The sequence below is a fragment of the Myotis yumanensis genome, unplaced genomic scaffold, assembly GCF_028538775.1.
Source record: "Myotis yumanensis isolate MYYU_CA2020_CCGP unplaced genomic scaffold, mMyoYum1.0.hap1 SCAF_2, whole genome shotgun sequence".
Lineage (NCBI taxonomy): Eukaryota > Metazoa > Chordata > Mammalia > Chiroptera > Vespertilionidae > Myotis > Myotis yumanensis.
Window position 1 is genome coordinate 78603801 of NW_027223753.1, and position 25553 is coordinate 78629353.

Sequence of the window (25553 nt, forward strand, 5' to 3'; positions counted from 1 at the left end):
TGTCTGTATAAAAGCAAACAACTGAACTGGCTTTCATAAATTACTTAGTCCCTTTACCAACCCATTAGGTAGCAATGAAATTAATATACCTTCAATGGGCACCTACCAAGTAGGGGCTATGGCTCTGTGGCCAGCTTACTCTTGGCTCTGAGAAAGCAGAAATCAAAAGCCAGAGCAAGAAACCTGTGACAATGCATCTGCCATTAAAGAGGCACATGGCAACTGATCCTAAAGGCTTTGTCACTTGAGCCTTCCACCCAAATTCACTGCAAATCAAACATTCTGAGGATTTGATAGCTGAACCTTTAAGTGCAGCCACCACTTCACTTCCACCAAAGGAGAGGGTGATGCTGAGCCTGCCAATACTTTCCCAAGGCCTTAGAACTCAGGAAGAGTATGGCAAGTTTAGGCCAAGTAGACCAAACCATAGTAAAGTGTCAAAGATCTTGGCATCAACATCTCTTTAAGAAATTGGAGAGATTAGTTTCGAACCAAGATGGCGGCATAGGTAAACACCGGAGTTTGCTGCCTCAAACAACCACTTCAAAAATACAACTAAAAGACTGAAGGGACATCAACCAGAACCACAGGAAGGCTGGCTGAGGAGAGACTCTTTAACTAGAAGGAAAAACAACAGCATTCCGAGGCTCAGAGGAGGCGCAGTGTGGAAAATTTAAAGGTACGGTGGTGCGGCGGTGCGCGCGCAAAGCGGGCTGGTGGCTGAGGGTGCGGTTGTCGTTTTCAATCAGGAGTGAGTGTCAGACTCTGGGCTACAGATCCGGGCGAGTCTCTAGGGACCCAGACTCAAACGGGAGAAGCGGGACTGTCTGGCTACAGTCCCTCCGAGGTTTGCAGCGGTCGCTGGGACAGAGAGGCAGAGCCCCTGGGGACGGACTGAGAGCAGCCATAGCTGCTCCCTCCCCCCGCCCTGTTGAGCCCGCCCCGCCCAAGCCCTGCGCAGAGCCATTTGCCGATCGCCTCAGGCAAAGGCTGGAGTAGCGCCTCCCCAGAGGACTGAAGTTTTCCACACAGCTGATTCCTACAGCCAGTCGGCCTGGTGATCAAATCGCTCTAGTGTTAACTACAACAATCAGGGCTTGGCTAGAACAAGACTGCGCACAAAGACCACAAGGGGGTGCACCAAGAAAGCATAAAAGATGCGGAGACAAAAAAACATGACAGAAATGGAGGATATAGAGCTAAAAATCGCAATTTTGAGGGCTTGCTATAAACTTGAGCAGAGCCTCACGAAAACTAATGAGACCCTCGATGCTACGATAAAGAAATTAGAAAGTAAGCATACACGGACTGAAATAAAGAATATTATACCCAATAGCAGACCAGAGGAGCTCAAGAATCAAACCAAAGATTTGACAAAAAACACCCAACTGGAAAAGCAAAATGAAAAAAGAATCCGAAAGTGTGAAGATAGTGTAAGGAGCCTCTGGGACAGTTTCAAGCGGACCAATATCAGAATTATTGGGGTGCCAGAAGATGAGAGACAGCAAGATATTGAAAACCTATTTCAAGAAATAATGGCAGAAAACTTCCCCCACCTGGTGAAAGAAATGGACTTACAGGTCCAAGAAGCGCAGAGAACCCCAAACAAAAGGAATCCAAAGAGGACCACACCAAGACACATCATCATTAAAATGCCAAGAGCAAAAGACAAAGAGAGAATCTTAAAAGCAGCAAGAGAAAGAGACTCAATTACCTACAAGGGAATACCCATACGACTGTCAGCTGCTTTCTCAACAGAAACTTTGCAGGCCAGAAGGGAATGGCAAGAAATATTCAAAGTGCTGAATACCAAGAACCTACAACCAAGATTACTTTATCCAGCAAAGCTATCATTCAGAATTGAAGGTCAGATAAAGAGCTTCACAGACAAGGAAAAGCTAAAGGAGTTCATCACCACTAAACCAGTATTATACGAAATGCTGAACGGTATCCTTTAAGAAGAGGAAGAAGAAAAAGGTAAAGATACAAATTGTGAACAACAAACATGCATCTATCAACAAGTGAATCTAAGAATCAAGTGAATAAATAATCTGATGTACAGAATGAACTGGTCATTATAATGAATCAGGGACATAGAAAGGGAATGGACTGACTATTCTTGGGGGGGAAAGGGGAATGGGAGATTCGGGAAGAGACTGGACAAAAATCGTGCACCTATGGATGAGGACAGTGGGTGGGGAGTGAGGGCGGAGGGTGGGGCGGGAACTGGAAGGAGGGAAGTTATGGGGGGGGGGGGGAGAGGAACAAATGTAATCTGAACAATAAAAATTTAATAAAAATTAAAAAAAAAGACACATTTGGGGTTTTTTCCTACACATAACAGCCAAATCAGATTTTAAAGTAGTTAGAATGTCTTTTTTATTTTCCCTCAATATATGGAGAGATAGAAACATCAGTGATGAGAGAGAATCTCTGATAGGCTGCCTCCTACATACCTCACACTGGGGATTGAGCTGGAAACCTGGGCATGTGCCCTGACCCGGAATGGAACCATGACCTCCTGGTTCATAGTTCAACTCTCAACCACTGAGCCACACCAGCCAGGCCCATTGGCACTTTTAACTCTCAGCAAGTAATGCTGTCCTGACCAGCTGTAGAATTCTAGATTTCTCAATGTGGGAAGCCCTGCTATCAGATTCTGCCAATCTGCCAATGAAGGCTTCTTATTTTTAATCTTTATGGGAAATGCATTTCCTGCTAGGTACTCATGTTACCTAGTTCATTTGTAACCTGGTGGGGTTTTTTTTTCCCCTTCCCATTAGTGACTAATGCGATTTTTGCCCCAGGGAAAAAAAAATCCCTTGTGTTCAGTGGATGTGTTTGAATAACTTAACTCAAAAGTATTGAATTTTCCGCCTTAGCTGTGATAGAGTAATTTTTTTCCCATTCCCTGTTGTGGGGAAGACATTAAAGAACTTTGAGGCAAAAAAAAAAAAAAAGAAATTGGAGAGATTAAAAAACAAGTTAAATAAAACAACACAGTTCCACTACATCCTTAGGAAACTTTTTTGAAATGGCAAAGTAAAAAAAAAAAAAAAATTTAAAAAGTTCTTAAATACAAGAAAAATACTTTTAAATGTCAGAAAACCTGGGTGGAAATATATATAAAGATAGATAGATAGATAGATAGATAGATATTATTGTTATTATTATTTTTGTTAATCCTTACCCAAGAATATTTTTTCCATTGATTTTTAGAGAGAGTGGAAGGGAGCAAGGGAGATAGAGAGGGGGGAAGAGAGAGAAAGACAGAGAGAGAGAAACATCAATGTGAGAGACACATTATTTTGATGCCTCCCACACATACTCCAATCCAGGCCATGGATGGAATGTGCAACCCAGGAACAGGCCCTTGACCAGGAATTGAACCCATGACCCTTCAGTGAGCAGGCTGATGTTCCAGGGCTGAAAACTATTTTTTTTTTTAAACTATGGCTAGCATAGTTTCTTTTTTTTACAAAAGAAAACAGACCCTGAAAGTACAGAATATCATGTTCCGAGACAGTTCAAGTTTTAGATGACTTAAGTATCACTTATTCCTTGAACTGTTTTACTAAGACATACTTTGACCGGGTTCTTATATTTTAAAATTATGTTTAAGATCCCCATCCCCAAAATAGCTAGCAGTGTGTTACTCTGATTTCCTGGAATTACAGATCAACAGGGTTAGGAAGATATTCAAGATGATTTGTTTCAACACCTATTTATAGATGTGTGTCCTGAGACCCAGACAGCATGAAGGTCATACCGTGGAATATGCAAACTACAACCCTGATTTCTTGATTCTTAGTTTAATTTACTGAATCTTGCTTGTGATTTATAATGACAATAGTTCACAAAATGCTGAGATTGGTTGCAGCAGTCATTCCATGCATAGTTTGCTACCATAGGTGATAAAAATAACTAAAACAGAGATTCAAGATAATGATACAGAAACAAACCCCTCCTTCCCAAATATTCTCAAATTCTCAATAAGAAAAAAAAAACACAAAAAACTTATCACTCTTTTTGCCCTAAATTGTCAAATGTGTTACCTGAATTCTTCATTTCCCTTTAATCCTACAGTCTAAATTAGAAACATTTTCTTCCTTAAAAACACCTGTTCAGCAGGTTTGTAACCTGAGGTTACAGATAAGCCCCAAATCTCAGTGGCTTAAGACAAAAAGGGTTTCTCGTTCATGTTCATCAGGGGGCACTGCATGTCACTATAGTCCAGGAACATAGGCCAATGGAGTAGCTACCATAGACAAATCCCCACAGGGTCTCATATCATGGATTAAACACTCCTCTTCAGAAGTGACACAAAATTCTGCTCAAAAATCATTGATCAAACTGTTCACATGGTCGCATCTAACCATAGAAGTCACGAAAAGCCAGAAATATATGAAGAATAGCATTATTGCATACCCTATATTTCTAAACCATGAAAAACTGGATATTAACCTTCTTTGATTAAGTACCTAATTTTTTTTATCATAAGCAGAAAGACGCAAAAGAGAATGTCACTAAGAATTAAGAACCTTCATCAATAGCCTTTGTTCAATTACCAGATAACCAAATACGCTGGCAAGATTTCTCATTTGTCAATAACAGGTGAGAACCCAATCGGCGTGGCTCAGTGGCTGAGCATCAACCTATGAACCAGAAGGTCATGTTTCAATTCCCCATCAGGGCACATGCCCGGTTTCAGGCTCAATCCCCAGTAGGGGGCATGTAGGAGTCAGCCAATCAATGATTCCCTCTCATCATTGATGCTTCTATCTCTCTCTCTCTCCCTCCCTCTCTCAAATTAGTAAAAAATATATTAATTAAAAAAAATGAGAAAGGATGACTAGTTCTAAGGTCCCATCTAGTCTTATAAAACCTATAATACTAATTTACTGAGTTTCTGAGGTCTTCTCACTGGTTGCATTAGCAATGATAAAATATGGATATAACCTCTTGAAAATGCAACATTCAAATATGGAAATCTTACTCTCAAAAAGCCATACAAAAATGGTGATTACTTGGTAGTTGTTTTTCATTGTTCTGTGTGTGTGTGTGCTTTTTTTTGTTATTTTGGTTTGTTTTATTTTTTCCAAATAGTCATAGAAGTAGAAAATTTTACTTTGTCCAAGGAATTATGGCATATAGCAGGCATAAGGCTTGTTCGAAAGAATTCTACAGCAATATCCAGGAGTAGTTTCTCTAATCAAAGAAAAAGTATTCTGTTCATTCTGGACCTATGTTTTATAGCTTAGGTGTACAATCATTTATTTCTCTCTGCTTACTAGTATATTATAGGGTTAAGAATTCTACAAGGCAATAATGTAACATTACACTTTCTCTTACAGGGATCAGCCCATGACATTTTACCTGAACTAAGGTCATTTTGTTCAACGAGTTGAAGAGAACGACCACTCATATTTACTCCTGATCATTAAGAATAATCGTAATAGAAAAAAATCTTTTTACATACTATGGAATAAGAATAGTATAAGCTCCTCTTTGAGAAAGGAAAATGTGAAACTAGAAATATGCCTCCCTTTGAAAAGCGAGCTTGTTTTAATAAAAAGGTAGGTCATAAAGCAAATCACTTGAACCCAAAACACTTTGTTTGGCTTATATGTTATTAAATATCTTGATCTGTGCTATTAAGGAAACTGAATTGGGGTGGGGGGGAGAGGTTAATGAATTTAGAGTCCTGGTTAGCTATTTGTCAACGGTGGATGGTCTCAACTAAGGTTAAAATTAACTATGCTCTTTTCTCTTCCACAAGTGATAGATTCTGCCTTGGGTTTGTTTCCCAACTATCCAATGTAAGGAAAAGACACTCCTGCTTTCCTGTTGCCTCCTCATTTACCCATCTAAAAAAAGTAAACTTTTTATAGCTATAAACCTCAAGAATTGTGAAATCATGTTTCAAAGTCATTAAACATGACCAGAGTCAGAGATGATGCCAAGTCATAAATCACTTCAGAAATATATGAATGTAAAATAAATTTAGTGAGTTTGAAAAAGTTATTTTCCAGCCTAGAGCTAAGTCTTGGCCCCACAGACATTGTACAAACTTCAGTGTGGCTTCAGCATTGAACCAAACAACCCTGTCTGCTCGCTCCCTGCTGCAGCTGTTTGCAACTAACTTGAATTATTATCATTAAAGAGCTCCTCGCAATTTCTGAACCCAAAACACAGTGCAGAGCATTGTTCATTCATCTACATTATAAAAAACAACAGAGATTTGTTTCGAAAATAAAGATTTACCTACAGCTCCAAGTCATTAAATCAGAAACTAAATTGCAAGTTGATGGTGGTGAAATATGAGCTCAGAAAGAACTAGAGAAACAGAATCATTAAGGTTTAAATTTTCTAACTACCCAAGTTAACCAAGGCAGTCAAATTGGAAGCATTTTTGTGCCTTTCAAGAAAACGCTTTCATCTATACAATTTTAAGGAGTTGCACCAGAAATTATTCTTAACCTGAAAACCACACCAGATTACCTAGGAAACTTTCCCCAACACACAAACCTTCTACACCCCAAACCTACTAAATCAGCAGGCAGTATGTATATTTTGAAAATGTTCCACAAAAAGGTTTCTGTTATATACCTTAGTTTGTATATTCTACTCTCTGAAGGCCCTTCTGGTTCTCAGGGCTACATTAATAAATGGAGCCAATGAGAAAAGAGCTCTACAAGCAATAATGATTTATTGATTACATCGTGGCATCGTGGTGAAAGAAGAACTGCACATGGTTTTCATCTTGTAGTACAGCTGTTGATTCAGCTTTAATATTAGATTTGCATTTCACACATAATCTTGTGTAGGGAAGGGAGATGAATATGCATTGGCCCAAGTTCAAATGATTTCTTCTTCATTAGTACCTTGGTAACTAAACTTGCAAGTAGTTACTAAACTTAAATCTTTTGAGCCTCAGTTTTGTCAAGCATAAAATTAAAATAAAAGTCCCTCTGTCACTTGCTCACAGCACCTCATGCGGAGCTTGACCCCCCCCCCCAAAAAAGGTTCTGTGTAAATGTTACTTCAAAACCCACCACACTTCCTCCTGCTTCTGCCTCCTCACTTCTCTAAAGATAAGCCTTTTCCAGTGTTTTAAAAGGTTATTCTCATTATAAAAGCAATAAAACACTTTGATTTAAAAAGAGAACTATGAAGTCTTAATTATTCATACCAGTGATGCAAAGGTATGTAACAGATAGATGAAATCATATACTCAGTCTACAAACCTCAGTTTATTTGTTACTATTTCCTAAACCACACACCTCACTATAGTCATTTCTATCTCCAGGACAAATCCTCCACCTTTCCAAATACGGCAGGTCCTAGAATAACACCATTCAAAGTTGTTTCATTACAACATTGGTGAATTGCCAATAGGAACTTAACTCTAGTTTATACCAATCACCTATGGCAGCGATTTTCAACCTTTTTCATCTCATGGCACATATAAACGAATCACTAAAATTCTGTAGCACACCAAAAAAATATATTTTTGCTGATCTAACAAAAAAATAGGAATAATTTTGATTCATTCACACCAGACAGCTACTGTTGGCTGTTATCATTTTTTTAATTTGACAAGCTAATGGAAAAAGAGGTAAGTGTCCTCTACTAAGTAGTCAGGTACTGCATGTTTCAAAAATTCTTGCAGCACACCAGTTAAAAATCTCTGCCCTATGGTAAAACTGGTTTCTTTAAGTTGCAGAACCTATGGAGAATGTTAAGTGAAGACTTACTGTATACGGCCCTGGGCAAGTCACTTTATCTTATGGGCCTTCCTTATGAAAAGTAGTTTTATTAACATCTTCACTAGTCACCATCTGCTTCACAGGTTGTTGTGAGATCCAAATGAGAATGCACATCAAATTTATTTAACGTATATTTAATACTAGAGGCCTGGTGCACGAATCCATGCACGGGTGGGGTCTGGCCAGCCTGCCCCATGGGGGCTGATCTGGGTGGGGCTGGCTGGGGGGAGGGGCCACAAGAGGTTGGGGAGTGGGGGCAATTAGAGCCCCAATCGGTCAGTTGACCGCTGCAGTGCACATCATAGCAACTGGTTGTTCTGTCATTCTGGTCACTTGGCTTTTATATATATAGATCAGTGGTCACCAACCTTTCGGACCTCACAGACCACCAGTTGGTGACCACTAATATAGATATGCAAATACAAGGGGCTGATTATGTAGCAACTCTTAGACTTTCGCCAGGCTTCTTAAATGTGACAAATTTGACTTCCTTTCACTCTCATTTTCTTTCTTCATTCCCATATTATAAGAGAGATAGTAAAGACAAAAACAACCAAATGTGAAGAAGGTATATTTACCTGATGAATATGTAGATTTGAAACCATATCATACACAAGTTCCAACCTCAATAATGGATATCCTATTTGTTTGCCATATATGCATTTCACTTTAGTAAAACACATACTGGGGTTTTTTTTTAATTTCCTACAACCTCCCTAATGTATTCTCTGATGTGTTCTGTGAAATCATAATTAAATATGTATATTTAAGACTTTATACTTTAAATGTTTTCCAATAATTGAAAAACAATAAGAAAAATAAATAGCAAAGGTGAAATTTTCTAAAATGAGGAAATTTTAATATAGGGGCAAAGCATACCAGAATTACTAACAATAACAGAGAATATTGTGGCCCAGAAATACCTCATATATTTTAAGATTTGCCCATTTAGGCTTGGTTGATTTAAGGATACCTCTTTAGATTCTTGTATCACATGACATAACACACCACACATCTATTTTTTTAATTAAAAGAAATAATGAATTTTCACAATAATTTTGCAAAATCCTTTAAAACTGAGGGTGCATGAAACCAGAGTAGACAGTTATGTTGCCAAAAGAGGGTGTGGTCCCAGAGTTTCCACTGACGCCTCTACAAGGCCACTTCAGGCACTTAATATTTCTGTTGTGTCTGAGTTGACTTTTACCATATCCTAGCAATGAAACTCACTCAGCTCACTTAATGTCTGCTGCCTAAAGCTCAGATGCCCTGTCTAGCATCAGACCTAGGTTCCACAATAACTTCTTTCAACCAATGATTTTACAAATCTTGAGTCCAGTATGCATCAAGTAATAAAATCATACATGTAATTTAATTTACTGCTCTATTAGTCATTTCTATTTTTATTTATACTTCAAAATGTTTTACTTATGTGCATGTTGAGCAATTTTGGAATCGAATATGCTACATCTTCGCTGTACTGGATGATGCTCCAACCAACTGAGTCACCTGACCAGGGAAGTACCTAATTTTTAATTGCACAATTTCAGTAGGACATTAAAGAGAAGTCTCAAATAAATGTTGAGATACATGTCAGATTCATAGAAAGATTCAATATCATACTAGTAAATACATAAATTTTCTCCAAATTAATCTATACATTCACTGTCATTCCAATAAAAAATAAAATAAAATTTGGGGCTGGAAAAGTTACAAAATGCATTTAAGGACTTCTAGTCAGTAAGGCATGTTGAGCTGACTTGGGAGCCCACTCCATTCCCACGCCTTGCCACCCCATCCTATACCTTTCTCTGCTAGCAAATAAGCTCTACATAATATATAACAAATTATTTTTAAATACATAGCTGGGATGAAAGCAAGAAAGGAAAATCTCCCAGAAACAAAAAAGAAACTCTAAACCCACAATGGTGATTAGGAATTGAAGACCTAGTGTAATATAAGAATAGGACATTCATGTTGGAGTGAAGTTGATCCACCATGTGGAAATAAGCACCTTACATAAAGTCTGAAGGGATGCAGTACAAAAGCATGCCATTGGCCCTGGGCTAGAGATGCAAAAAGAGACACCCATGAGAAATTAGAGACTTAAGTCTGTTCAAGGCACGGGAAGGAGTTCAAATGCACTCTAACTACACAGGATTGGAAACCAGCTCCCAAACTGAGGAAACATGCAGACCTCAACAAATGAAATGGATACATGGAACTCAAATGCGGAACTTCCAGTTAAAGATGATAAGGCACATGAGCAAGCAAACCACCACGAGAAAGATGGAATTAGTGGATGACTCAAAAAGGAGAATTCACTCCACTAAAAGCACAGATAATAGAGCACTCTTAAGAATTTTAATATTTTTAAGATGTTTGACAAGATAAAAGATGGAATACAACATATGCATCAAGACCAAGACATTATAAAAGAACAAGGAGAATTCAAAAAGAACCACTTTGCTTTATGATATTGCTTATGTATAGTGTTAGGTATGAATAGTTTTACTAGTAGATCGAGAATTTTTTTGAGCCGAGTAAAATGAAGGACAACCATGCTATATGATTTTAAGAAAAAACTGCACACATATACACATATGGATGTGTTCATCCTTCTTTTCCAATTTGTTTTCTAAACCTTTCTTATGTACTTGTGTGTGGCAGTGCTAGGAGATGTGTGTTTATTTCCAATTAGCCTAGTTGCAGGCTCCTCAAAGATGTCATATGTCAAGTTTTCTGTCATTGTAATGTTTTTTTAAGAGCAACAGAATTAAAAATATTGTTAATGAAAAAACAGACCAATTTAATAGACTGCATTTGTTGTTTAAGAATTTTCTCCTCACAGACGTTTTTCGCTCAGCTGATTCCTACAGCCAGTCGGCCTGGTGGTCAAATCCCTCTAGTGTTAACTACAACAATTAAGGCTTGGCTAGAACAAGACTGCGCACAGAGACCACAAGGGGGTGCACCAAGAAAGCATAAAAGATGCGGAGACAAAAAAACATGACAGAAATGGAGGATATGGAGCTAAGAATCGCAATTTTGAGGGCTTGCCATAAATTTGTGCAGAGCCTCACGAAAACTAATGAGACCCTCAATGCTACGATAAAGAAATTAGAAAGTAAGCATACACGGACTGAAATAAAGAATATTATACCCAATAGCAGACCAGAGGAGCTCAAGAATCAAACCAAAGATTCGACAAAAAACACCCAATTGGAAAAGCAAAATGAAAAAAGAATCCTAAAGTGTGAAGATAGTGTAAGGAGCCTCTGGGACAGCTTTAAGCGGACTAATATCAGAATTATTGGAGTGCCAGAAGATGAGAGACAGCAAGATATTGAAAACCTATTTCAAGAAATAATGGCAGAAAACTTCCCCCACCTGGAGAAAGAAATGGACTTACAGGTTCAAGAAGCGCAGAGAACCCCAAACAAAAGGAATCCAAAGAGGACCACACCAAGACACATCATCATTAAAATGCCAAGAGCAAAAGACAAAGAGAAAATCTTAAAAGCAGCAAGAGAAAGAGACTCAATTACCTACAAGGGAATACCCATACGACTGTCAGCTGATTTCTCAACAGAAACTTTGCAGGCCAGAAGGGAATGGCAAGAAATATTCAAAGTGATGAATACCAAGAGCCTACAACCAAGATTACTTTATCCAGCAAAGCTATCATTCAGAATTGAAGGTCAGATAAAGAGCTTCACAGATAAGGAAAAGCTAAAGGAGTTCACCACCGCCAAACCAGTATTATATGAAATGCTGAAAGGTATCCTTTAAGAAGAGGAAGAAGAAGAAAAAGGTAAAGATACAAATTATGAACAACAAATATGCATCTATCAACAAATGAATCTAAGAATCAAGTGAATAAATAACCTGATGTACAGAATGAACTGGTGATTATAATAGAATCAGGGACATAGAAAGGGAATGGACTGACTATTCTTGGGGGGAAAAGGGGTGTGGGAGATGCGGGAAGTGACTGGACAAAAATCATGCACCTATGGATGAACACAGTGGGTGGGGAGTGAGGGTGGAGGGTGGGGTGGGAGCTGGAAGGAGGGGAGTTATGGGGGGAAAAAAGAGGAACAAATGTAATAATCTGAACAATAAAGATTTAAAAAAAAAAAAAAGAAATACTGAAAGGTATCCTTAAAAAAAAAAAAAAAAAAAGAATTTTCTCCTCATCTTCCCCTGGTGAACACTCTAGTTCTCCATGTCGGGCTTGGCCACTGATTTCCAGTTATGAGTAGAGGCTTTAGGAAGCATTGCAAGTCTGTCAACCCCCTTGCACACCATTAAAAAAAAAGATAAGGATAGAATAAGAATTTCCAGCATATGCTTGTAATAACTCTGAAAGTACAGACTAGAGAAAATGGGGAATGTATTAGTTTTCAGCAGTCATGAAATAGCTTACCACAAATTTAGCATCTGCTCTAGGAACCTAGTCGTGTGGCCTTCTCCCAACATGGCAGCTTGCTTCTTCAACATCAGCAGGTGAATCTCTCTCCAGTCTTTTTTTTTTTTTTTGTAATAAGTTTTTATTGATTTCAGAGAGAGGAAGGAAGAGGGAGAGACAGATAAAAAACATCAATGATGAGAGAGAATCATTGATCGGCTGCCTCCTGCATGCTCCCTACTGGGGATCGAGCCCACAACCCAGGCATATTCCCTGACCGGGAACTGAACCATGACCTCCTGGTTCATGGGTCAACACTCAGCCACTGAGCCACAATGGCCAGGCTCTCCAGTCTTATATTATGTGATGTCATTATGGGAGTAACTTATTCCATCATCTTCACAGACTCTGGTCACACTCAAAGAAAAGAAATTTACAGGGCTGTACACCAAGGGGCAGAATGTTGGGGACATCTTAAAATTTTGCCTACCATCAGGAAAAAGCATTATTAAAAGATATAACATGACCAACCTGGCCAGATAGCTCAGTTGGTTAGAGCATCATCCCGATATGCCAAGATTGTGGGTTCAATACCCAGTTAGGGCACACAGAAGAGTGAACTAATGAATGCATAAATAAGTGGAACAACAAATTGATGTTTCTCTCTCTCTCCCTTCTTTTCTCTCTCTCTAAAAATCAATAATAATAAAAAAGAAGATATAATATGCCCCAGGTCACACCACTTCTATTACTTTGGCTCCCATTACTACTCTATAGGAAGTCCACATGATATTTTTAACAGGGCACTAGAGCAACACATAATTGCCCTCGGGATCCTAGGGGCACAGCAGGGTTTCCTCACATGCATGTCAAACTTGGCCGTGAGTTTGACATGCTTGCTCTAGAGCCATAGAAGACTGACTGGTGACCCCATGCCAAGTCATCACCTTTCTTCCATCTTTCAGGTCAATCTAATATCCTACCTCTGGATCCAAAATTCCACTTCTATGGAATAAACTGCACTTGTTCTTTGTCAACATAAATACTTTGTGTGTGTCTCAATGTATTTTTCAAGTTATCTTTTCAACCTTTAGGAACACATTGGTAGAAATGTTATTTAGATTGTTCCATCGTCACTCTTTTACTATTAAAAGACTTTGATTGAATAACATTGCAAATTCTGGAAGATAACATGAAAGCTAATAATTTAAAGCTCTTTTAAAAGTCCCCAAAGCTGATACAAGAAATCCATTAGCGTTGTGTTTATTCTAGAGTTTATGGGCTTGTGGGCATCATCTTTATTGTTTTATAGGAACACATACTTTTTAAAAATTGATCAATGACAGACTACAAATGGTGAACAATTAATCTTAGCTGTTTTTGTTTCTGTGATATTCTGGAAACAGAAGGTGGAAAATGTCTTATGTGCTTATGACACAAAGGCAATATTGCAGCTCATTTCCCCAGCTGTGGAACAGATTGCAAACCTCGTTGTTAAATTACCTAGTGTATAGTTTAATTGATTAATTAAGATTCTGCTAGCATCATTTTAAGATATGAAAATAGTTGTGACATTTCTGTGAATAGAATAAGTTTAATTCCTATAATAACCATCTCTGCCCTTCCTTCTATCCTCTTGTCAATTATATAGCACTGAAAAACTGTAGATGGTTTTGCATGTGTGACCCTTATAATGAACAAGCAGGACTCCTGGGACATAATCAGAAAGTTAATTTATCTATTTCCAACATTGCCTCTTTAAGTTTATTGTGTAGGGCTGGTTCTTCCCTTGTCCTTGGATGAAATTCAGAATAGCTGTCATGACTTTTCTAGTCTTTCTTAAATAATGAAAACACTCCAAGTTAGTCTAAGTCCAAAACTCAATCCCAGTTCTGTCATTAATGTAGTCAACCTAATACAGCCCTCAAATGCTTTCAACTACATGTAAAGTTAAACTTTTCCCTCCTGCAGCTATGGCCTGCTGAGCACTGGCCACTTGTACTGGGGAAGGTGGACAGGGAAAGATTGTTCTCTCTTTAGCCAAATTGCTAATGTGGGTTATCCCACTGTCTGATACAAAGTGGGGGTGAGAGAGGGGGAAGAAGAGGCAGCAGCAATGTTTTTCCATGACTAAGACAGATATAATGACCTAATGCTGGTGATCTATGAACTTGGTGGGCATTTAAATCTTACTTTTTCTCTCAAGCCAAGGGTGAGATGGTGATGAGGGGAACAGGGCATGGTGAAGTAGAGAGCCTCCACTCCACCCCCATCAAGAGATCTTCCACCCACAGATGGGAAGATATTTGCAAAAGGTTACTTACAGCTCTTCCCTCGGTTTACTTTGCTAGGGTCCAGGTGGCCCTTTACACATGACCTGAGAGGACCCCCAGCTAGCTCACTCTACACGCAGTGGTTCTCAACCTTCCTAATGCTGTGACCCTTTAATACAGTTCCTCATGTTGTGGTGACCCCCAACCATAAAATTATTTTCGTTGCTACTTCATAACTGTAATTTTGCTACTGTTATGAATTGTAATGTAAATATCTGATATGCAGGATGTATTTAGGCGACCCCTGTGAAAGGGTCGTTCGACCCCCAAAGGGGTCGCGACCCACAGGTTGAGAACCGCTGCTCTACAGTGTGGGCTACCTTTGGTCCTCTGTGCTATCAAAGTCTGGAGCAATGCAACTATATCTCTTTTGATCCACCATAGAGGACCTAGCCAGCCAGTCTCTTGTCCTTTAGGTTTCTCAAGCATCAATCTCTGATTCACTGTGCCTCTGAGTCTGGAGGGCATACACATTAAACACTTCAAGTGGTCTGCATAAAACCCCTTCCTCCAGACTTAAGATGAAGAGGCAAGTGCCTCACACGTCTCTCTCATGGTGGCCAGGAGGGGACACTCAAATCCACCACCAACTCTAACTACTGTCTTCTAATGGTTATTTTCTTAGTCTCTCCAGCCTGTTTTATTTCCTTTTTAAATTTTATTTATTTATTTTTAGATAGAGAGGAAGGGAGAGGAAGCGATAGAAACATCGATCAGACAGACACATCAGCTGCTTCCTGCATGCCCCCTACTCGGGATCGAGCCCACAACCCAGGCATGTGCCATGACCAGGAATCGAACCCAGACCTCTTGGCCCATTGGACAATCTCAATCCAGTGAGCCACACCAGCCAGGCATCTCCAGCCTGTTTTATCAGCTGGAGGTGGCAGATGAGCTAAAACTGGTTTTCCTGTACTTCTTTCCCAGTCTGCATGGTAGGATTACACCTGACTTTGGAATGTGGATTCTACCGTCTCCAGCCACAGCTAAAACTGAAAACTGAGAAGATTCCATTTGAACATCCTGTTACAGGTGTACTCATATTTCTACCAATTGGTTCATTTTTCATTTTTTCCAGTAGAAAATACAGTTTCAGTTGGTTCACAAACTCCTGCAAGTAGGGTTTGAACTCCCCAGGGTTAAGTAATTGAAGAACTGAGGTTTAAACACCAACCATGAGGGATGAAATGACAATGGCTGAGAAGATGGGGTGTTGGGGTGAAGTGAGGGCCTTGTCAGGAGCAAGAGTCAAAGATGCAGTCTGAGTCCCAACCTAGGAAGCCTCCTGAACACTGAACAGAGTCCCTGAGTGTTTATTCTCCCAGCCCTGCTCCTCCTCTATGACAGCATCCTAGGAATTATCTTAAATTCCTCACTGTCTTTCACCTGCCAGATCCAATCAGTCACCAAGTCCTATTAATGCTAGGACATTATAAAATGTCCTTTCTACCTAGTCCCTCCTCCTACCTCCTCTGCCACTGTTTTCATTTAGGTCCTCATTAACTCTTACCTATGCGTGTGTGTGTGTGTGTGTGTGTGTGTGTGTGTGTGTGTTCTTACCTATGGTTTTAAGATAGGAGAGTGGAACATACTTATATGCTAATGAAAGGAGTCTATAGAGAAGAATAGATTGAAAATATTTGACAGAAAAGACTTCTGGTGAAGCCAGACCCTTAAAGGAGAAGGAAAGATGGAAACTTAAACCCAGGAAAAAAGACAAATCTTGGCCAGGGAAAGAAAAGCTTCACTATGTGAGATACTGACTATCTCATAAAGCTAAATTTATTCAGCTTTTTAATGTTATTATTTTATTTTATTTTTTCTGAAACAAGTTAAGAATAGATGGTAGTATTTTGTTGTTATTATTAATCTTCACCTGGGGTTTGTTTTTTTCCCCATTGATTTTTTTTTTTTTTTTTTAGAGAGTGTGGAAGGGAAGAGGGGCAGAGAAAGAGGGGAGGGAGGGAGAGAAAGAGAGAGAGAGAGAGAGAGAGAGAGAGAGAGAGAGAGAGAAACAACAATGTGAGAGAGACACATCAATTGGTTGCCTACCGCGCAAGTCCCGTCTAGGGCCTGGCATCAAACCTGCAACCCAGATACGTGCCCTTGACCGGGATTTGAATCTGAGATTCTCCGGTGCCCTGGCTGACACTCTAAGGCAAGATGATAGTATTTTTAATGTCCTTATTTGAAAAAAAAATTTTAACCTTGGCAAATTTTCAGTCCCTAAAAATATTTATTTTACTTTGCTATTTCTTCAAGTCCAAATCCAATTCTGCAATCTTGAGTATCTGCCTAGCTACTGACTTATCTCTCTTCTATCTTTACCCTTTCTCCTAAGGGCTGAACTTTTTATTGGCTGTTTATACTTTCCTGTCTCCTTCACTCTTATTAATCATTCCACTGCAGGCTGCATGTTTCTTCTGAAAAGGCCTGTGGCTGAGGTCATACTAATCTAATCGCCAAACCCAATGGTAACTTCCAAACCCAGTGATAACTTCGTTGTCCCCATGATACTAATGATAGTTCCTTTCAGCTTAAATGTCTAAATTCCCTGTGATTCTCCTGTTACTCTCTCCTGATCTTTGTCCTTCATTCTGGCCACTCCTTATCAGTCTCCTTTTGTGGGCTTTTCCTCTGTGAGTTTCATTGTTGAAGGCCTTGCTCTATCCAGAGGCCATCTCATCTCTGCCTTCTACCACCATCTGTGTTCTAACAATTCCTATATAATTATCTCATGAAAGGTGTATCACTCTATGAGATAAATATTACCTTTTCCAGATGAAGGAAATGAGGATAAGAAAACTAAAGTAATTTGCAAAGTTTCCATTATTAAAAGTAAGGAATGCATTTAACCCACAACCTTCCCAATCCGAAGCTGTGGCCCTTTGATTCAAAAGCAATAGTGTTAAGGATAAATTAAGGGAATGTAAAAACTGAGATAAAGGTGTCTATTTTAATGCATTTCTGGCCTTGTATAATGAGGAACACTTTGTAAAGAGCCAAAGTTCCCTTCTTTAATACCACCTGATTCTTGCTCTCTCCCTTTACTCTGAGGTAGTCAAGTAAACCACAGCACATTTCAGCATTTTCCGTATCCTTTCACTGACCATGGATTCAGCCAGATCCACACATATGTACAGGACACATCTTAACTCCTGATTTTGGACTAATAGGGATTACTTCTCCAAGGTAGAAAAAAACAAACAAAAAAATCTATATATATGAAGAGACTGTATTTCAAAAGAACACCCTTCTAATAAATTACCGTACATAGTAATTATTTCTACTAAAATAAAGTTACTGCACAGTAGCAATTTTTATGGATTTTCTATTTACTGGATTCAACAAGAAGCAAAAGAACATCATCACTATGAAGCCAAAGGAGGCAGTCATAAATCAGGAAGGATATGAGATTAGGAAGGACAACTTGGATACTAAAATGTCATTGCTACATAAAAAGTTGCAATGGAGACAGTGAGTAACAGATTAGAAATGACTGAAAATCTAATGAAAGTATATGATAAGCTTGAGAAATTCTGCTAATATTCAGAGAAATGGCAAAAAGGCTACATTTATAAATTAAAAGATGATACAGGAGATTAATACATAAATGTATGCATAATTGCAAAAAGAAAATATCAATAAAGAATCAGAAAAAATAATTGAATGTTGAGATTAAAAAAGATTTAAGTCTTCAAATCAAAATTACTCTCAAAGAGTGCCAAGAAAAATTAATAAAACAGATTATCATCATGATATAATCTGGTTAAAAAACATTAGTGTTAGAGAAAACAAAACAATGTTTAAAGCATCCAGACAAAAACACAGGTTACCTACAAAAACAACTTCTTTTCTGCAACCCTTATGCTAGAATTCAGTCAAGCAATACCTAGAGTATTGAAGTAAAGACTGTGAGCTAAGCATTTTATATAAAGCAAGAAAAATAGAAAAGTATTCTCATCTATATAAAGCTTCCTGAAAACAATTTCTTAAAAACATTCTCAGGTATACATGACCTCCTAAAAAATTACTTGAATATATACTTAAATGTGTTGTGATATGAATTTAAGGATGAAGGAACTGTACTGTTATTAAGCTGGTATAAACAGTAGAACAACTTAAACAGAGTTAAGTCTAAATAAACTTGATCAATATGGGCATGACCCTTAAATGTGAAAAGTAGTTCTTTAAATAGAAAATAAATTATTTCAGCATTTATTAATAATAATAACTTTGATTTTAATAATCCTAGATTATATCAATAAAAAACTAGGAAACAAAGGAGCTGGAGAGAGATGGTAAAAGTGTCAAATTTCTCATCTTTACAGAAAGAAAGGTCATAAATACCATTTCTTCCTGGCACTGGTTAGGGAAGACAAGCATAACTAGCAAGCTAGATAGATACACAGACACAAACAAAAACCTTAAATGCAGCAACTGTTGGATTTTTAAAATATAATCAACATCTTTCAATCTATTGGGAAAAAAAGTGAATAAAATATAGCCCAGATAGCTAAGAAAAATGTTGAATAGCATGGACAATTCTTATGACACTATTAACATTTTTAAGTAAAGAAAAAGAATGCATAGAAAAAAAATCTTAATTTTGTAACAACATTCATACACATGAACGCCTACATACATAGTTAAAAAATTGGAAAAGTTATGCCAAAATGTTAAATGTCAGGGTGGTAGGAATAGAGGTGACTCTGATATTTTTCTTTACACTCCTCTGTATTTTCCAAAACCAAAATGTAAAATTAGTCAATTGTCACACATGCTCTTTAATCTCTTTTATAAACCTACTTATAAACTTAAATATACTTATATGGAAATTTATATTAAAATCTAAACATTCTTATCTCTTTCTGCTGATATTGTTTCTCAGAAAACATTTAAGTAATTATAAAGTACTGAAGTATACTAATGGAGAGTATTATTTTAAAAAAGAAAAAAGTCTGGACTAATTAATTTTATGGGAAAGAAGTATTAAGTTATGATAACTTACTTGAAATTCCTTTTCTTTTAAACATTTTTTTCAATTATAATTTGCATTTAATATTATTTTGTATTACTTTGCGGTGTACAGCATAGTGGTTAGACAATCATAAACTTCACAAAATATTCCCGATATTTCCAGTACCCACCTGGCATCATACATAGTTATTAAATACTAGAGGTCCAGTGCATGAATTCGTGCATGGGTGGGGTCCCTCAGCCTGGCTGGCTATCCAGGACAATCAGGTCCAGCTGGCCAGGGGAGGGACCGCAGGAGGTTGGCCGGCCGTGGGAGGTTGGCTGTGGGAGTGCACTGACCACTAGGGGACAGTTCCTGCATTAAGCATCTGCCACTTAGGGGTCAGTGTGTGTCATAGCTACCAGCTGGTGGTTGGGTCATAATGGTTACTTAGGCTTTTATATCTATAGAGTTAGAGGCCTGGTGCACAAAATTCGTGCACGGGTGGGGAGGTCCCTCAGCCCAGCCTGCACCCTCTCCAATCTGGGACCCCTCGGGGGATGTCCGACTGCCAGTTTAGGGGATCAGGCCTAAAGCAGCAATTGGATATCCCTCTTGCAATCTGGGACTGCTGGCTCCTAACCGCTCACCTGCCTGCCTGCCTGATCTCCCTAACTGCTCTCCCCTGCCGACCTGATCTCCCTAACTTCTCTCCCCTACCGGCCCGATCCCTAACTGCTCTCCCCTGTAGCCTGATTGCCCCTAACCACCTCTACCTCGGCCCTGCCACCATGGCTTTGTCCGGAAGGTCATCCGGAAAGTCATCTGGAAGACGTCTGGTCTAATTAGCATATTTCCCTTTTATTAGTATAGATTAGTGACGGTATTTCCTATATTGTACTTTAAACCCATGACTATTTTATAATTTCTCAATCCCTTCACCTTTTCCCCCCAGTCCTCCAAACTTCTCCCCTCTGGCAACCATAGTCTGTTCTCTATATCTTTGAGTCTGTTTCTATTTAGTTTGTTCACTTATAAATAGGAATTTCTTGAGGTACTTTTATCCTCCCCAGGGCTGAGGTGAGGAATGGAGCAAACACTGCCTGAGTTGCTCAGAGATACATTCCCAAACTTCAGACTAAGAAACTGGGCTTTGCCAAGGGTGTGGCCAAGGGACAATTGTTGTATGTACTATACCTGGCAGTGGAGTCTTTCAAAGAATTGACAAAGATTTTCTATGAACCAACTAATTCAAAGAATAACCTCTGCCTTTGGGCATATGGAAGAAACTGCAATGGAGAATGGTGATAAAAGAGGAAGAGAGCCTTCTACAGGTGCAAAGACTCTCTCTTGGGGCAGAAGCTTCAAGGAGACAACTCTTCACCTTTTGATGTAAGGCTTAATGTCAATCAAAAGCCAAACAAAGCTGATTAAAATGTAAGAAACTATAGGTAAAACATCTACTGCTAAATGGCTATATTTGTGTCAGATTCAGTAAGTAATATTCTTTATAGGGCAACAACTCTCGACCCTATCATACTAATGTTCATTTTTTAATGAATATTTTGTAAGTTACCCTTTTACTATCTAGAAGTGAAATTCATAGAAAATGTAGCCTAATTATATACATACTTTCTAAACCAAGCAAATATAACATCCTAACTATAATATAAAGGAGACATAAAAGGAAGTAAATTTAATAAAGTAATATACATTTTAACTTGCACCTCCTCTGACAGGATGACACCATTAAAGAAGATTTTTAAAAAGCCTTGAAGGAATTGGTATCATGCATTGGAGAATCACTTGTAGAGAGCAATTGAGAGTGTGGCAAATTAGTCATACTATAGATGTCTTGTGAATCACCAAAATTTTAAGGAATTATAAAGAAAATACATATATTTTAAAAAACATCCTGATTATTAAGGATTAATTCCACATATTTTAAACGTAGTGATGGTATTTAATCACTAAATCAATGTCAGTATGTTGAGCTCCATATTACGAATACACCTAACCTGAAATATAAGCCCATATAAAAACTTTATAAAGTCTTTTCAGAATTAGGAAATTTGTCAGATATCCCAAAACATCATCTATCATCTATAGATTGAATCAACAGCTTGCACTAGTTAGGGAAGCAGTGTGAGGTGTTGAAAGTGATATGTGTCCTTGGTGAAGATGCTTAACTTCTCTGAATCACAGGTCCATGCAAAGGGGATAATAATTGCTACCTGTTAGGGCTATAAAGAGTTGTGTGTTTTTAACTTATGTAAAATACCTCAATAAATAAAAGTTGAAGCACTTGCAAGAATACTTCCCTAGATTCTATATGGTTTCTTAAGATTAGATGCAATCTTGTGCCTACATATCAAGACAATTCTTTTACAGCTGGTGACCAAAAAAAGGTCTCAACACTAAAATTTGAGAAAAGAGATACTTTAAGATAAAAGATTTTGAAAGATAAATATCAAGTGGTGAAACCAAAATGTGGGGTTTGAGTCAGAGTTCCTTGTCTCACAAAATCGAAGAATGAAGTCGCGGACAAAAACAATTAACGGAACCAAAGTTTATCGAGAAAAGACAATCCTGGAAAAGGTACAACTAGGATCCCAGGAGCAGACCAGTGTCCAGACTCACAGGGGTCCTCAAACTTTTAAAACAGGGGGCCAGTTCACTGTCCCTCAGACCATTGGAGGGCCGGACTATAGTTTAAAAAAAACTATGAACAAATTCCTATGCACACTGCACATATCTTATTTTGAAGTAAAAAAAAACAAAACGGGAACAAATACAATATTTGTATTTGCATGTGGCCCGCGGGCCGTAGTTTGAGGACCCCTGGTCCAGAGCTTCCTTTCCATGTTATAGTCCAGTGTTAAAAGCTATTAGTCCTTATGTAGAGTCCCACATGGCCATAAGCCACGTGGGCGCAGGGGGAGCAGTCTCTTGCCATTAATCCAAGAATCTAGTGCGCTGGGAAAAGAGAAAGAAAGAGCGAGAAAAAAACTCACACTTTTTAATTTAGCCTTGCTAGCTTCTCATTGGTCCTTTCAAAAATTTTTGCCTTAGCAACATCCTTTGGATTGGTTTCTATGTCTCACTGCCTTATGATTGGTTATTTGCAAGCTGTTTGTCTTAGTAACATCCATACATTTTAAAACTCACTTCTTGGGTGTCCTCCCTTCTCTCCCTGCCCAGTTGGGTTGTCTCAGTAACTCCACCTGGTTGGGTAGCCTGCTTCTATTTCCTCCTCCTCCCATGGTCCCCCTCCCTATCTTACCTAGTTTCCCTCCATCTCCTCAGTGGAACTTCCAAAATCAAGCCTTAGCTCAATAGGGTGTTGAGGACTAGAAACTCCAATGATTGTTTGCATTATTTCAGATGAAAATATCTGGGGAGGAGTCTAAAGGCCAACCATTCCTGAAGGATTTGCTGATTTACTAAGTTATGCTTTTCACACGCTTCACCATCTTACTCTGCTGTGTTTATACTCATCTTTGTTAGTGTACTCCTTTTCTTCTGTCAGCCAGTTGAAGTAGTCCTTCCACCTATGGAATGAAAAACCTAGGATACTAGTTTAGAATAGTTCAGTATCTTTGTAAATGACCTATATTGCTTTTAACATCACACTTTGAGTTTCATTAGAAATCTAGCTGAGATTTGCAATGTACTTTGCTGCGATTCCTACCTTATTGAACTCGTATGTAAATTCATTTAAAATCAGCAAAATCCACATTAGTACAAGAACTGGAAAGAATATAAAATTTAATGGGTATTCTCAAAGTATGGATTATGACTATGAAGTGTTTCAATATTCATCTGTAGAAAGAAATAATTAGAATCTAGATGACTTCTAAAGTGCCTTCCAATTTTAATACTCTGACTATTATTTCTACATAGTTGAATCATTGGGAAATTAACAAAGCGATTTAATAAGGCAATTTGTGCTCTACGGCTGAACTAAGACTACTCTCTTCATAGCTAAAGGTATTTCTTAGAGTACTGAGCTAAAAATGTAACTGCATTCTGCAACCAATGCAAACATGTTCTAATTGATGGGAGGGGAAAAAACATTCAGTCCAAAGTGCCTGCAATTCCTCTGTGAGCTAACGTGGCAGGGAGAGTGTGGGGTCAGTGAAGCATCAAGTTACAGACCAAATTAAAGGTCTGGAGAAGAGTGGCAGGGTCTAATCATCCACTGTCGAAGCTGCCAGAATTGGATCTACCACCCATACCCGCTCACAAAGGACTGCTCCACATATCCTAAGCATACTGAGTAAGGGCTTCAAACATGTCTTATTAACAGGGCCTTCAGTTCCAAATAGATCTTTATGGAATTATTTCCTTGAAGTTTTTAGTTCTGTCATTAAAATTTCCATGAAAAAGTAATCAAAACCTAATGCTTACAGTGTTCTGCCACAAAGAAAAATAGTGTGGGGTTTTGTTCCTATTAAAAACATGTGTTACATATATATACATAATTATGTAAGTCCCAGACCCAGTGTACAAGCATATACACAAAAACCTTAGGAAAAAATTATAATAGTTTTGCCCAAGCCACAAAATTCATAATATAATCTGTATTCTGTCCATAACTCCCCTTATTAAGCCAGTGCTTTGAAAAGGTCAGCAAGCAATGAATATTTCTGCATATTGTGTGACACAGGCTGCAAACAATAGATTTGTACAGATGAGTTAAGGTCACTTTTAAAATTCAAACAGTATTTTCTGGACCTGGTTAGCTGAATCGTGCGCATCTGCACTGTATTTCCTAAGGGAAAGTTAATTTTAGAAAGAAGAAAAAGTTTGCCAGGGAAACAATCACATTGGCTCAATACCTAGACAGTGACTCTTCTTCAAGTTCAAAATGCTTTACAGAAAGTCTCCTACTTGTCCTTAAAATCCTTGAAAGCAGGTACCAAATACCATCCCTATTTCATAACAAGCATTTCATTTCATTAAAAGTTGTATGATTTCATATTATACCTCCTTTATGGTATTTTTAAAAGTTAGTGCTTCACCTCAATTTTCCAAAAGACAAAAATCTTTATTTTCCCAGGTAGTTACATTCTGGGAGTTTGTTAAGTGCTTAGAATAGTTCAGGTACATATACATATACATATACATATACATATACATATATATGAAAAGCAGCAGATGTACATCTACGACAAAGTACAATTTGGAGAAAACATTTAGTTATCTGTGTAAATTTAAATACAATATAACTTACAGACACTCAACCAATTCAGGGTAGAAGAGCTTGGTTTAAATATTTTGGAATGTAGCCCTAGCTGGTTTGGCTCAGTGGATAGAGCTTTGGCCTGTGGACTGAAGGGTCCCAGGTTTGATTCCCCGTGAGGGCACATGCCTGGGTTGTGGGCTCAGCCCCCAGTGTGGTGCGTGCAGGAGGCAGGGGATCAGCGATTCTCTCTCATCATTGATGTTTCTATCTCTCTCCCCTTCTCTGAATCAATAAAATATATCTTAAAAAATAATTAGGAATGTAAACAGGACCCAAATTATGATCATTTATGAAAATATGATCATTCTTCCTGTTTCCTAGAGATAATAGTCCACTTGGCTCTCTAGCCTTAAAGTAACCAACATATAAAAATGCCAGTAGTCACTGACAGAGAAAGTCAGTCAATGCAAGCATATGAAGGAAAATTTTTTTATTCCCACCAGCATAGGCCTCATTCCTTTCTAATAGCCAGAGTACTTGCAAAGGAATTCTTACATTTTTTTAAACTGATGTTTAAAAAGCTCTCTTTGCCCTAACCGGTTTGGCTCAGTGGAGAGGGCGTCAGCCTGAGGACTCAAGGGTCCCAGGTTTGATTCCGGTCAAGGGCATGTACCTTGGTTGCCGGCACATCCCCAGTAGGGGGTGTGCAGGAGGCAGCTGATTGATGTTTCTAACTCTCTATTCCTCTCCCTTCCTCTCTGTAGAAAATCAATAAAATATATTAAAAAAAATAAAAGTTCTCTTTAATGGGAACTCTTAGAAGTGGTATTTCTCTCCATCCTATATCTGAGTTTCAAATGAACTTTAACCCTCCCTTCCCAAAATTGTCATC

The 25553-nt window shown here is 38.3% G+C and overlaps 1 protein-coding gene across 1 annotated transcript in view; it reads right to left on the bottom strand.

Moving 5' to 3' along the window:
• Positions 1-25553, bottom strand: part of RNF144B (ring finger protein 144B) — a 191906-nt gene that overhangs the window by 165377 nt on the left and 976 nt on the right. The gene's annotated exons all lie outside the window — the stretch shown is intronic.